General features: G+C 41.9%; 1 long non-coding RNA gene across 4 annotated transcripts; it reads left to right on the top strand.

Annotated features, from left to right (window-relative positions):
• The first annotated feature begins 3,785 nt into the window (after positions 1–3,785).
• On the top strand, positions 3,786–12,305 carry LOC120046648. Of its 4 annotated transcripts, XR_005476833.1 has the most exons (5): positions 3,786–4,284; positions 5,221–5,301; positions 10,611–10,690; positions 10,911–10,989; positions 11,102–12,305. It is a non-coding gene; the product is annotated as an uncharacterized LOC120046648 (long non-coding RNA). The 4 variants fall into 4 exon arrangements; XR_005476831.1 differs by having other exon boundaries at positions 10,611–10,989; XR_005476834.1 differs by lacking the exons at positions 3,786–4,284; positions 5,221–5,301 and adding an exon at positions 9,582–10,038.
• The last annotated feature ends 1,393 nt before the right edge of the window (positions 12,306–13,698 follow it).

Below are 13,698 nucleotides of genomic sequence, written 5' to 3'. Positions count from 1 at the left end.
TAACCCCCATCATGAAGTGCTTTGAGAGACTAGTCAAGGATCATATCACCTCCACCCTACCTGACACCCTAGACCCACTCCAATTTGCTTACCGCCCCAATAGGTCCACAGACGATGCAATCGCAATCACACTGCCCTAACCCATCTGGACAAGAGCAATAACTATGTAAGAATGCTGTTCATTGACTACAGCTCAGCATCTAACACCCTGGGTCTCGACCCCATCCTGTGTAACTGGGTCCTGGACTTTCTGAAGGGCCATCCCCAGGTGGTGAGGGTAGGAAACAACATCTCCACCCCGTTGATCCTCAACACTGGGGGCTCCACAAGGGTGCGTTCTCAGCCCTCTCCTGTACTCCCTGTTCACCCATGACTGAGTGGCCATGCATGCACATCTCCAACTCAATCATCAAGTTTGCAGATGACACTACAGTGGTAGGCTTGATAACCAACAACGACGAGACGGCCTACAGGGAGGAAGTGAGGGCCCTCGGAGTGTGGTGTCAGGAAAACAACCTCACACTCAACGTCAACAAAACAAAGGAGATGATCGTGGACTTAAGGAAACAGCAGAGGGAGCACCTTCCTATCCACATCGACGGGACAGTAGTGGAGAAGGTGGAAAGTTAAGTTCCTCGGCGTACACATCACAGACAAACTGAAATGGTCCACCCACACAGACAGCATGGTGAAGAAGGCGCAACAGCGCCTTTTCAACCTCAGGAGGCTGAAGAAATTTGGCTTGTCACCAAAAACACTCACAAACTTTTACAGATGCACAATCGAGAGCATCCTGTCGGGCTGTATCACCGCCTGGTACGGCAACTGCTCCGCCCACAACCGCAAGGCTCTCCAGAGGGTAGTGAGGTCTGCACAACGCATCACCGGGGACAAACTACCTGCCCTCCAGGATACCTACACCACCCGATGTCACAGGAAGGCCAAAAAGATCATCAAGGACAACAACCACCCGAGCCACTGCCTGTTCACCCCGCTATCATCCAGAAGGCAAGGTCAGTACAGGTGCATCAAAGCTAAGACCGAGAGACTGCTTCTATCTCAACGCCATCAGACTGTTAAACAGCAATCACTAACATTGAGTGGCTGCTGCCAACATACTGACTCAAATCTCTAGCCACTTTAATAATTAAAAATTGGATGTAATAAATGTATCACTAGTCACTTTAAACAATGCCACTTTATATAATGTTTACATACCCTACATTACTCATCTCATATGTATATACTGTACTCTATACAATCTACTGCATCTTGCCTATGCCGTTCGGCCATCGCTCATGCATATATTTATACAGTGGGGCAAAAAAGTATTTAGTCAGCCACCAATTGTGCAAGTTCTCCCTCTTAAAAAGATGAGAGAGGCCTGTAATTTTCATCATAGGTACACTTCAACTATGACAGACAAAATTAGAAAAAAAACCCCAGAAAATCACATTGTAGGATTTTTAATGAATTTATTTGCAAATTATGGTGGAAAATAAGTATTTGGTCAATAACAAAAGTTTATCTCAATACTTTGTTATATACCCTTTGTTGGCAATGACAGAGGTCAAACGTTTTCTGTAAGTCTTCACAAGGTTTTCACACACTGTTGCTGGTATTTTGGCCCATTCCTCCATGCAGATCTCCTCTAGAGCAGTGATGTTTTGGGGCTGTTGCTGGGCAACACGGACTTTCAACTCCCTCCAAAGATTTTCTATGGGGTTGAGATCTGGAGACTGGCTATGCCACTCCAGGACCTTGAAATGCTTCTTACGAAGCCACTCCTTCGTTGCCCGGGCGGTGTGTTTGGGATCATTGTCATGCTGAAAGACCCAACCACGTCTCATCTTCAATGCCCTTGCTGATGGAAGGAGGTTTTCACTCAAAATCTCACGATACATGGCCCCATTCATTCTTTCCTTTACACGGATCAGTCGTCCTGGTCCCTTTGCAGAAAAACAGCCCCAAAGCATGATGTTTCCACCCCCATGCTTCACAGTAGGTATGGTGTTCTTTTGATGCAACTCAGCATTCTTTGTCCTCCAAACACGACGAGTTGAGTTTTTACCAAAAAGTTATATTTTGGTTTCATCTGACCATATGACATTCTCCCAATCTTCTTCTGGATCATCCAAATGCTCTCTAGCAAACTTCAGACGGGCCTGGACATGTACTGGCTTAAGCAGGGGGACACGTCTGGCACTGCAGGATTTGAGTCCCTGGCGGCGTAGTGTGTTACTGATGGTAGGCTTTGTTACTTTGGTCCCAGCTCTCTGCAGGTCATTCACTAGGTCCCCCCGTGTGGTTCTGGGATTTTTGCTCACCGTTCTTGTGATCATTTTGACCCCACGGGGTGAGATCTTGCGTGGAGCCCCAGATCGAGGGAGATTATCAGTGGTCTTGTATGTCTTCCATTTCCTAATAATTGCCCCCACAGTTCATTTCTTCAAACCAAGCTGCTTACCTATTGCAGATTCAGTCTTCCCAGCCTGGTGCAGGTCTACAATTTTGTTTCTGGTGTCCTTTGAGAGCTCTTTGGTCTTGGCCATAGTGGAGTTTGGAGTGTGACTGTTTGAGGTTGTGGACAGGTGTCTTTTATACTGATAACAAGTTCAAACAGGTGCCATTAATACAGGTAACGAGTGGAGGACAGAGGAGCCTCTTAAAGAAGAAGTTACAGGTCTGTGAGAGCCAGAAATCTTGCTTGTTTGTAGGTGACCAAATACTTATTTTCCACCATAATTTGCAAATAAATTCATTAAAAATCCTACAATGTGATTTTCTGGATTTTTTTTTCTCATTTTGTCTGTCATAGTTGAAGTGTACCTATGATGAAAATTACAGGCCTCTCTCATCTTTTTAAGTGGGAGAACTTGCACAATTGGTGGCTGACTAAATACTTTTTTGCCCCACTGTATGTACATATTCTTATTCATTCTTTTACACTTGTGTGTATAAGGTAGTTGTTGTGGAATTGTTAGATTACTTGTTAGATATTACTGCATGGTCGGAACTAGAAGCACAAGCATTTCGCTACACTTGCATTAACATCTGCTAACCATGACCAATAAAATTTGATTTGATTTGGCTTGTGTTTCGTGCCACCTGTAGCGACACATCACGAATGAGTTCATTCATTTCAGCCACCCATGTAGGCTTTTCCGGCTCTGGGCTGCTCTGGAGCTCCCTCTCCAAAGCCATCTCTAAGGCTATCTGCAATGCCTCAGGTGGAGCCAGCTGGGTCTTTATTGGCAGCTCGATTGGAGAGAGCTCCTGTATGAACTGGTCCCTTGCTAGCTTACTCTGCACGGAGGGGGGCATGTGTATGAACTGCCCCCCGAGATATGTTCTCAAAGAATTTGTTCTTAACTGACTTGCCTTGTTAAAGGTTAAATAAATAAATGTAATTAGGTAGCACCCATAGTGGCTCTCCAGGCTGCCTGCGTCTATGGGGGGTGATAAGAGACTTTATAAAGCCTCGACAACCATACCACCGTGTGGCTGCCTTACTAACGTCTGCATCAATTAAGCCAAGGCAACCGTACCACCGTGTGGCTGCCTTACTAATGTCTGCGTGACGCCTGCGTCGCGTGTTATTAATAATGAAAGTCATAATGTGCATAGTTTATATTTATATTAATTAAATCTCAATCATAAATGTTAGAAACTTACAATTTTTCCCGTACAAGCAGACATTCCGACGTAGACACCTTGAACTATAGTGTAGCCTACGCTTGTGTATTTCCTGTTATTCTAATGGCCTAGAAAAGATGATGCCCAATCTATAGGTAATCTATCTTTCCCTCAACACCTCATGGCATGGTATGTTATCTTATCTCGCTGTATACAGATCTAAATGTAGTTAGCCAATCACAGACTGTGTTGTTGCCAGTAGCCTACATCAGACAACCAATAAGAGTTGTGTCCACGGCTTTCAGAGGAGTTCATGGGTGTTATTCGGGTTCCTTGGGATGTACATTCAGTCGAATAGAGCAGTTCATAGACTTTCCCAGAGGGTCCGTGCTATTCGGGATCCTTGGGATGTCCCTACCTCTATCAAGTATAAATGTGAAATGGTTAAGTTTAGTGTTAGTTAGGGTAAGGACGTCCCAAGGAATCCGGATTGCAGTGACCGTTCATAGACTGAGAGACCTGCACAGTATTTGAGAGCTCGGCGGCGACACAGACAAGCGGCAGAAGCGATTTTCGAGTGTTTGCCCCAGATAGTTCCCTTAGAGACGATGAAAAGAATTACCAAGATGTACTTGATCCAATTGAGGAGTAAGTAGGCTATATTTAAGTAGTGATATCGTTTGGAAATATTTAGGCTTACTGTGTAAAGGCATATTTGGTTTATTTGAAAAATGTTTTTGTTGATAACGTATTGTCGAAAACACGTAGGCAATATTATTTACTGTGTCGATAGCGGAGTAGGCTAGTGTACAATAATGTAATTTGATGTGCTAGTATTATTTCTTTAATGGATTAATTAAATTGTAAATGAAAATATACACGTGGTGCTATAGGATATACATATTTTACATTGTAATACATTACCCCTACATGCCATTGTACTATAGGATATATATACATGCATATTTTACGTTGTAATACACTACCCCTACCTGCCATTGTGCTATAGGATATATATACAGTACATACATATTTTACATTGTAGTACACTACCCCTACATGCCATTGTGTGCATGGGTTTATTTTTCCACTGTCACTAGACCTACACATTCACACTCAAACTGAATTGAATGGGGGATGCATAAACACTTTTCACTGAAGAAGGGAAACAAGGTACAACATGCAACTTCGATGGAAGACCTAAAATCATGCCTGACAAAATCACAACGGTATCCTAATATAGTGTGGATACAGTAGTAGCCTATTCTACAACAATGTAACTATGTGCTAGTATTATTTATCTAATTGATCAATTAAATTGTAAATGTGGATGGGTACACTACTTCATTCAATGATTACGGTATTGTACAAGGTAGATACAAGAGTAGTCTACAATAATAATGTAACTGAATGTGCTATAGTATCATTTATTTAATTGATGAATACAATTGTAAATGGGGATGGGTAGACTACTTCATTCAGTGAATACTGAATGTATTGATACCCCTGGAGTATGTTAATGACTGCTTTTCAGCTGTTGAACTATGGCAATGTCGAACTAATTTCTAAATCTCTTTCTTTTAGTCAAGATGTGATGAGCCAGAGCAACCAATCATCTTCACTGCAGCTGCTCAACCCACCACTCTCACTATTCTCCCTCCACAAGTAACCACAGCCTCTTCTCAATCAAGTTTATTTTATTTTATATAGCCCTTCGTACATCAGCTAATATCTCGAAGTGCTGTACAGAAACCCAGTCTAAAACCCCAAACAGCAAGCAATGCAGGTGTAGAAGCACGGTAGCTAGGAAAAACTCCCTAGAAAGGCCAAAACCTAGGAAGAAACCTAGAGAGGAATCAGGCTATGAGGGGTGGCCAGTCCTCTTCTGGCTGTGCCGGGTGGAGATTATAACAGAACATGGCCAAGATGTTCAAAATGTTCATAAATGACAAGCATGGTCAAATAATAATCAGGAATAAATGTCAGTTGGCTTTTCATAGCCGATAATTAAGAGTTGAAAACAGCAGGTCTGGGACAGGTAGGGGTTCCATAACCGCAGGCAGAACAGTTGAAACTGGGACAGCAGCAAGGCCAGGTGGACTGGGGACAGCAAGGAGTCATCATGCCCGGTAGTCCTGACGTATGGTCCTAGGGCTCAGTTCCTCCGAGAGAGAGAAAGATAGAGAGAAGGAGAGAATTAGAGAGAGCCAAGATGTTCAAAATGTTCATAAATGACAAGCATGGTCAAATAATAATCAGGAATAAATGTCAGTTGGCTTTTCATAGCCGATCATTAAGAGTTGAAAACAGCAGGTCTGGGACAGGTAGGGGTTCCATAACTGCAGGCAGAACAGTTGAAACTGGGACAGCAGCAAGGCCAGGTGGACTGGGGACAGCAAGGAGTCATCATGCCCAGTAGTCCTGACGTATGGTCCTAGGGCTCAGGTCCTCCGAGAGAGAGAAAGAAGGAGAGAATTAGAGAGAGCATACTTAAATTCACACAGGACACTGGATACGACAGGAGAAGTACTCCAGATATAACCAACTGGCCCTAGCCCCCCGACACAAACTACTGCAGCATAAATACTGGAGGCTGAGACAGGAGGGGTCAGGAGACACTGTGGCCCCATCCGATGATACCCCCGGACAGGGCCAAACAGGAAGGATATAACCCCACCCACTTTGCCAAAGCACAGCCCCCGCACCACTAGAGGGATACCTTCAACCACCAACTTACAATCCTGAGACAAGGCCGAGTATAGCCCACAAAGATCTCCACCACAGCACAAACCAAGGGGGGGCGCCAACCCAGACAGGAAGATCACGTCAGTAACTCAACCCACTCAAGTGACGCACCCCTCCTAGGGACGGCATGAAAGAGCACCAGTAAGCCAGTGACTCAGCCCCTGTAATAGGGTTAGAGGTAGAGAATCCCAGTGGAGGGGAACCGGCCAGGCAGAGACAGCAAGGGCGGTTCGTTGCTCCAGAGCCTTTCCGTTCACCTTTACACTCCTGGGCCAGACTACACTCAATCATATGACCTACTGAAGAGATAAGTCTTCAGTAAAGACTTAAAGGTTGAGACCGAGTCTGCGTCTCTCACATGGGTAGGCAGACCATTCCATAAAAATGGAGATCTATAGGAGAAAGCCCTGCCTCCAGCTGTTTGCTTAGAAATTTAGGGACAATTAGGAGGCCTGCGTCTTGTGACCGTAGCGTACGTGTAGGTATGTACGGCAGGACCAACTCGGAAAGATAGGTAGGAGCAAGCCCATGTAACGCTTTATAGGTTAACAGTAAAACCTTGAAATCAGCCCTTGCCTTAACAGGAAGCCAGTGTAGGGAAGCTAGCACTGGAGTAATATGATCAAATTTCTTGGTTCTAGTCAGGATTCTAGCAGCCGTATTTAGCACTAACTGAAGTTTATTTAGTGCTTTATCCGGGTAGCCGGAAAGTAGAGCATTGCAGTAGTCTAACCTAGAAGTAACAAATGCATGAATTAATTTTTCTGCATCATTTTTGGACAGAAAATTTCTGATTTTTGCAATGTTACGTAGATGGAAAAAAGCTGTCCTTGAAACAGTCTTGATATGTTCGTCAAAAGAGAGATCAGGGTCAAGAGTAACGCCGAGGTCCTTCACAGTTTTATTTGAGACGACTTTACAACCATCAAGATTAATTGTCAGATTTAACAGAAGATCTCTTTGTTTCTTGGGACCTAGAACAAGCATCTCTGTTTTGTCCGAGTTTAAAAGTAGAACGTTTTCAGCCATCCACTTCCTTATGTCTGAAACACAGGCTTCTAGCGAGGGCAATTTTGGGGCTTCACCATGTTTCATTGAAATGTACAGCTGTGTGTCATCCGCATAGCAGTGAAAGTTAACATTATGTTTTCGAATAACATCCCCAAGAGGTAAAATATATAGTGAAAACAATAGTGGTCCTAAAACGGAACCTTGAGGAACACCGAAATGTACAGTTGATTTGTCAGAGGACAAACCATTCACAGAGACAAACTGATATCTTTCCGACAGATAAGATCTAAACCAGGCCAGAACTTGTCCGTGTAGACCAATTTGGGTTTCCAGTCTCTCCAAAAGAATGTGGTGATCGATGGTGTCAAAGGCAGCACTAAGGTCTAGTAGCACGAGGACAGATGCAGAGCCTCGGTCTGACGCCATTAAAAGGTCATTTACCACCTTCACAAGTGCAGTCTCAGTGCTATGATGGGGTCTAAAACCAGACTGAAGCATTTCGTATACATTGGTTGTCTTCAGGAAGGCAGTGAGTTGCTGCGCAACAGCTTTTTCAATTTTTTTTGAGAGGAATGGAAGATTCGATATAGGCCGATAGTTTTTTATATTTTCCGGGTCAAGGTTTGGCTTTTTCAAGAGAGGCTTTATTACTGCCAGTTTTAGTGAGTTTGGTACACATCCGGTGGATAGAGAGCCGTTTATTATGTTCAACATAGGAGGGCCAAGCACAGGAAGCAGCTCTTTCAGTAGTTTAGTAGGAATAGGATCCAGGATGCAGCTTGAAGGTTTAGAGGCCATGATTATTTTCATCATTGTGTCAAGAGATATAGTACTAAAACACTTAAGTGTCTCTCCCGATCCCAGGCCCTGGCGGAGCTGTGCAGATCCAGGACAGCTAAGCCCTGGAGGAATACGCAGATTTAAAGAGGAGTCCGTAATTTGCTTTCTAATGATCATGATCTTTTCCTCAAAGAAGTTCATGAATTTATTACTGCTGAAGTGAAAGCCATCCTCTCTTGGGGAATGCTGCTTTTTAGTTAGCTTTGCAACAGTATCAAAAAGAAATGTTGGATTGTTCTTATTTTCCTCAATTAAGTTGGAAAAGTAGGATGATCGAGCAGCAGTGAGGGCTCTTCGGTACTGTCTTTCCAAGCTAGTCGGAAGACTTCCAGTTTGGTGTGGCGCCATTTCCGTTCCAATTTTCTGGAAGCTTGCTTCAGAGCTCGGGTATTTTCTGTATACCAGGGAGCTAGTTTCTTATGACAAATGTTTTTCGTTTTTAGGGGTGCAACTGCATCTAGGGTATTGCGCAAGGTTAAATTGAGTTCCTCAGTTAGGTGGTTAACTGATTTTTGTCCTCTGACGTCCTTGGGTAGGCAGAAGGAGTCTGGAAGGGCATCAAGGAATTTTTGTGTTGTCTGAGAATTTATAGCACGACTTTTGATGCTCCTTGGTTGGAGTCTGAGCAGATTATTTGTTGCGATTTCAAACGTAATAAAATGGTGGTCCGATAGTCCAGGATTATGAGGAAAAACATTAAGATCTACAACATTCTCCTTTTCAAAATGGTGGTGCTATGTTGTGTGTTATACCAGGCAGATGTTTGAGTACAGAATGAAATGGTGTAAAAAATTTTTTTAAGTACACTCTTTGAAAAAGGGGTTCCAACAGGTTCTTTGGCTGTCACCAAATGATAACTTTTTGGTTCCATGTAGAACCCTCTGTGGAATGGAGCCCAAAAGGGTTCTACCTAGACACAGAAGGGGTTCTACCTGGAACCAAAAAGGGTTATCCTATGGGGACAGCAGAAGAATCCTGGTAGTTTGTAAATAGCACCTTTTTAACTGAGTGTAGGCCTATATTGCACTGGTGGTTCTGTGGTTTTCTGTAAAAAATCTAATTCATTGGTGGTGGTGAGTTAAGATAATCAGAAAAACTGTGAAACATCCCCACTTTTAGCACACATTTGCACAGTAACCTTTTATGTGTGCTGAGGCATTTCTGATCAGTCAACATTGACAGGACCAAAAAAAAAAAAGACATGCTTGGGGCTGCATCTCAGTGCTAGAGACTACAGACCCTGGTTTGTTTCCAGGCTGTTTCACAACCGGCTGTGATTGGGAGTCCAATAGGGCAGCGCAGCGCACAATTGGCCCAGCGTCGTTAGGGTTTGGCCAGGGTAGGTCGTCATTGTAAATAAGAATTTGTTCTTAACTGACTTGCCTAGTTAAATAAAGGTCTAATTAAAAAAAGAAAAACATGCAAACAAAAGATAACGTGTCTAACTTGAACCGTTATGCAATTATTAGGAGACTAGATACAAATAGCTAATCCTGGGTACCAATGTTCTAGCATTAATTTATTGAGGCAAGCAGATCAGAGATATCAAGGTGGTACTTAAGTATATGCCATGTGTATATGTGACACACACACATATGTATGGTCATGTTTTGTATGTTTTATTTTATTTATTTTGCCTCCCAGGTATTTGCATTTAATGTATGTATATAATTACTGCCGCTAGGGGAGCTGTGGCGTCAATGGAGTGCGTTAGTGAGATCTTTCACATTTCTTCTTCATTATGGAGAATTACTAGTTCTGAAAACTAACGTTTCTCCTTCTCATAATTTTATCCAATTAATTCAGGTATGTAGTGTGCAAAGTGCAATATGACTCAAAAATATTGAGGTAACATGGTTAATTACATAGTCCATGAGTTTGATGATGTTTGAAGGCAATTGAAGGGAGTGTTAACCGAGTGAAAAACTGGTTGGTATTTTATCCATTGTAAGTAATGGAGTTAGGCTAGGTTGCTAATGGTTTTCATGTAAGAGAAGGAATTAAGATGTCTGAATTTTTGTACTTTTATTTTACAACGTTTTAGATCCAATTTGTTTTATTTTCTATGAACAAAAGGCTCAGTTTACTTAAGGTAATATGTAATTATGTGATGTCACGATAAAATGTGTTAGTGTTAATATTTGTACAAAAATAGCGTTTAACAGTTCTCCAGCTTGATGCTAACCATATTTAACTTGGCTAAGTACTAGTTAGCTCCAGCCTAGTTAGTTTTAGTCAATGTCAGCTTACATGTTAGTGGTTTATAATGTAATGGTTGTACCAATGTTTCGCATAGGCGTCCAGTAATTACGTTTTTTGAAATTAACACTGATAGTACAGTGAGTTATATATAATTTGAACGTGTATGGTGACTCCAGGTTTGGATGAACGGACCAACGGGACTGCCATGGGCGAGTCCCTTGACGGGTACCAGGAATTGTAGAAGGACAACCAGAAGGTAATTATCTTTGCACACAACAGCAGCGTCCAGGCCTCCAGAGTATTCACTTTATCGCCTGCTGTTCAGACGGGAGCCGCAGCTGTTTACTGGGGTTAAACGATGCAATTGTATATAAAATTATTGCCTATACTGTAGTATAACAAATGTGTGATTGACTTAGTGTTTTTCTATTGATATTTTTGTATAACGTACTTTGAGATCACTGATACTCCACCAGATGTGGTGGAAGTTGTCGAACCAGATCAGAACGCCTTCGAGGACCACCTCCATGCAAGGATGTGGAGGTTTTTGACCAGGTAAAAATTATTGTCTGCTGTTAATTTATTTTCTGGCCTTCCAAGATATATATAAGAGATGTATTTGTAATAATATGAAATATAATTGCATTTATTTCTATTATCAATCAAGGTGAGACTGAACATGGACAAGGCGCATGAGAAAAAGGAGAGTCACCGGAGGAGAATCAAGGGGACCAAATGCTTCGACATCTGGGCGAATGACTTGGCTTGGAAGAAGGACGAAAGGAAGGTGAGACCTGGGAAAGCTTGGTGCTCTTTTGCTCCTAGCTGGGGTCAACATCCATTAAGGTGAATCTAAAGATCTCAGATGATAACTATTTGCATTTGCCGCCTCATGGTGGGCGGCATTGCCACGTTGTCAGCAGTACCATCACTGGCCCAGGGATTTCTCCAAATAGTCAATCTCAAGGCTAACCACCACTTCCAGGTAGGTAGTTAAGGTCTATGACTCCAGTGGTCATGACAACACCCTGGAGTTTCTCTCACAACTGATCTCTATCTTTTCCAGGGACCATCCCTTACCTCCCTCATCAACCCCACTGACATAAAAAAATTGACATGTATCCTTTCTTTTCTGTCTGACATTAACATTATTGCATGTCTAATCAAACAGTTAAATTAAATCATTCAATAACTGTATTTTGACATACATGATAATCCTTTGACCTGTGTGTTGGCTTGTTTACGTATGTCTCTCCTACCTTTTTCCCTTTACTCTGCTCCTGTTCTCCAGGACCTAGGGGTTCTGCCTAACACCCAGACATGGATCCACCTGATGTCCTCCATAACCAACCACCCTCTAACTTTTCATTACATCAGCTACTGTTATTGTCATTATCTGCTAAGAGCAATAAAACTATCATACTGGGCACATAATGTGAGATGCACAGATTAGCTAAAAACACTAGCACTTCAAACATTCAGAACAAAGAGGGCAGCAGCGCCTGGACTTTGCCGTTCCCCTCATCGAGTCCACCTTCCAAGACTGACTACCTGTTAAAAACATGTGACAGGCAGAACCTCCCATCCACACAATACCCAACTCCTCTCTATTCCACACACTAGAATTCAGTATTTCAGTCTATGATTACCATGTGAGTGTACAAAAATATCTGAAAGTAAATTGACACACATGTACCAAAAAAATTTGACGTTTATGTATTTAAATCTAAAATATTGCCAGATTGGTTTTCACAGCTGTTTCGTAAGGTTTTCATTATTGTAATGTATCCCTTGATGGTATTTGTTAGTTCAACATTATTCATTGTTGTATCATAGGACCTACAATAAATATATATTCAACCACAAAGGTGTATGAATGAGCTATGATTCTTTATTATGATTAAAAAGAGGACTAATATTATTTCAGTGTAGATAAGGGAAGGCCTGTTTAAAATGAAAATATGCCAGCCAGACAAGCCAGTGTATGAATAAAATGTATTTGCATATGAATGGAGTGGAAATTAGCTGATTGGGATCTGTAAGGTAAGTAACAATGTGTGTGGTGGGTTGGGGGGGCATTGAAATTATATTATGTTTTACCCTGATGCCTGTTTATTCATGAAAAGCAGAAGATGGTAAATAACAATCGCAATGCTTAGCCTATGCAAATTAATAGGAATGCATTTAGCCTAATTGGTAACAAATATGATGTGGGATCCTAGTACGGATTTTGTTTGTCAAATCCAGATTAAATATAGGTCTTCATGTGTATTAAATCTGTAGGCGATTGTGGGCTAAATCAATGACAAACAGCTGAAATGTTTAGGCTTCATCATGATCTGTGGCTAAACCAGGCTGGGGTGTTTTCGGTCCGGGTTAGTCTAAGGTTATGCGTAAGAACGTAACTGCACTGAAATGAATAGCCTGATTCAATGGGATTCTCCTGAGTGATAAATGTTTTTATCTGTTAAGCTGTTTGGTCTATGTATAGACCTATAAAGATTCTAACTTTTTGGTATTTTGCAGTAGGCAGAGCTCTAAATTGCAGAGCATTTAATAAACCAACCACATTTTCCTGTGATGTTTGAGGCTGAACAAGATCTTCGATAGGCTAGTAGACAGCAGAAATAATCATGTAGTTAATCATTGTTATAGCCTAGATTGCTTTATATCATCTGGACCATTGATTTTCCTATGGCTAAGCAAACAAGTGGTAGCATATGCTTTTTGCCTGTCTCTATAACAAGGGTTAGGCCTATATCCTCACATACCCCCTCAATTCAAACCTTGCTTTTAACCATAAGACATCTCCACAGAAATGTATAGCCTAAGGATTGCGTGGTGACAGTGATTGTGTCTGTTAATCCGGTAAACTGGGATGTGGGGGGAAAACGGGGTCTAATCATGACATCAGGGATTTTCAGGTCAGAGAAAGATGCCAGAGTTTCTGATTGAAATTCCGAGTTGGATGTTTAAAACAAAAAAAAATCAGTCAGCTATTTTTTTTTTAGAGGTCCCAGTTGTCTTGAACGCACTGAAGTTGGAAGTCAGAGATTGCCGACTTCCGAATTGTTTTAAATGCGCCACTAGAGACGTAGGCTACCTCTTGTTTCTGAATAGGGCTACCTCCAACAAAGAAGCCCTTGTGTCTGTATTGATGTGAGAAATAGGCATATCTACACAGTAATGGTGGATGGCTACGATATCAACTAGCCTAATAGGTTTTGTATTGAGGTGATAGCCCTATTTAGGAAAAAAATAAAA

This window comes from Salvelinus namaycush, chromosome 4 (genome assembly GCF_016432855.1).
Source record: "Salvelinus namaycush isolate Seneca chromosome 4, SaNama_1.0, whole genome shotgun sequence".
In the NCBI taxonomy this organism is placed as follows: domain Eukaryota; kingdom Metazoa; phylum Chordata; class Actinopteri; order Salmoniformes; family Salmonidae; genus Salvelinus; species Salvelinus namaycush.
The sequence above is the reverse complement of the archived record's forward strand: the minus strand, read 5'-3'. Positions and strand labels throughout refer to the sequence as shown.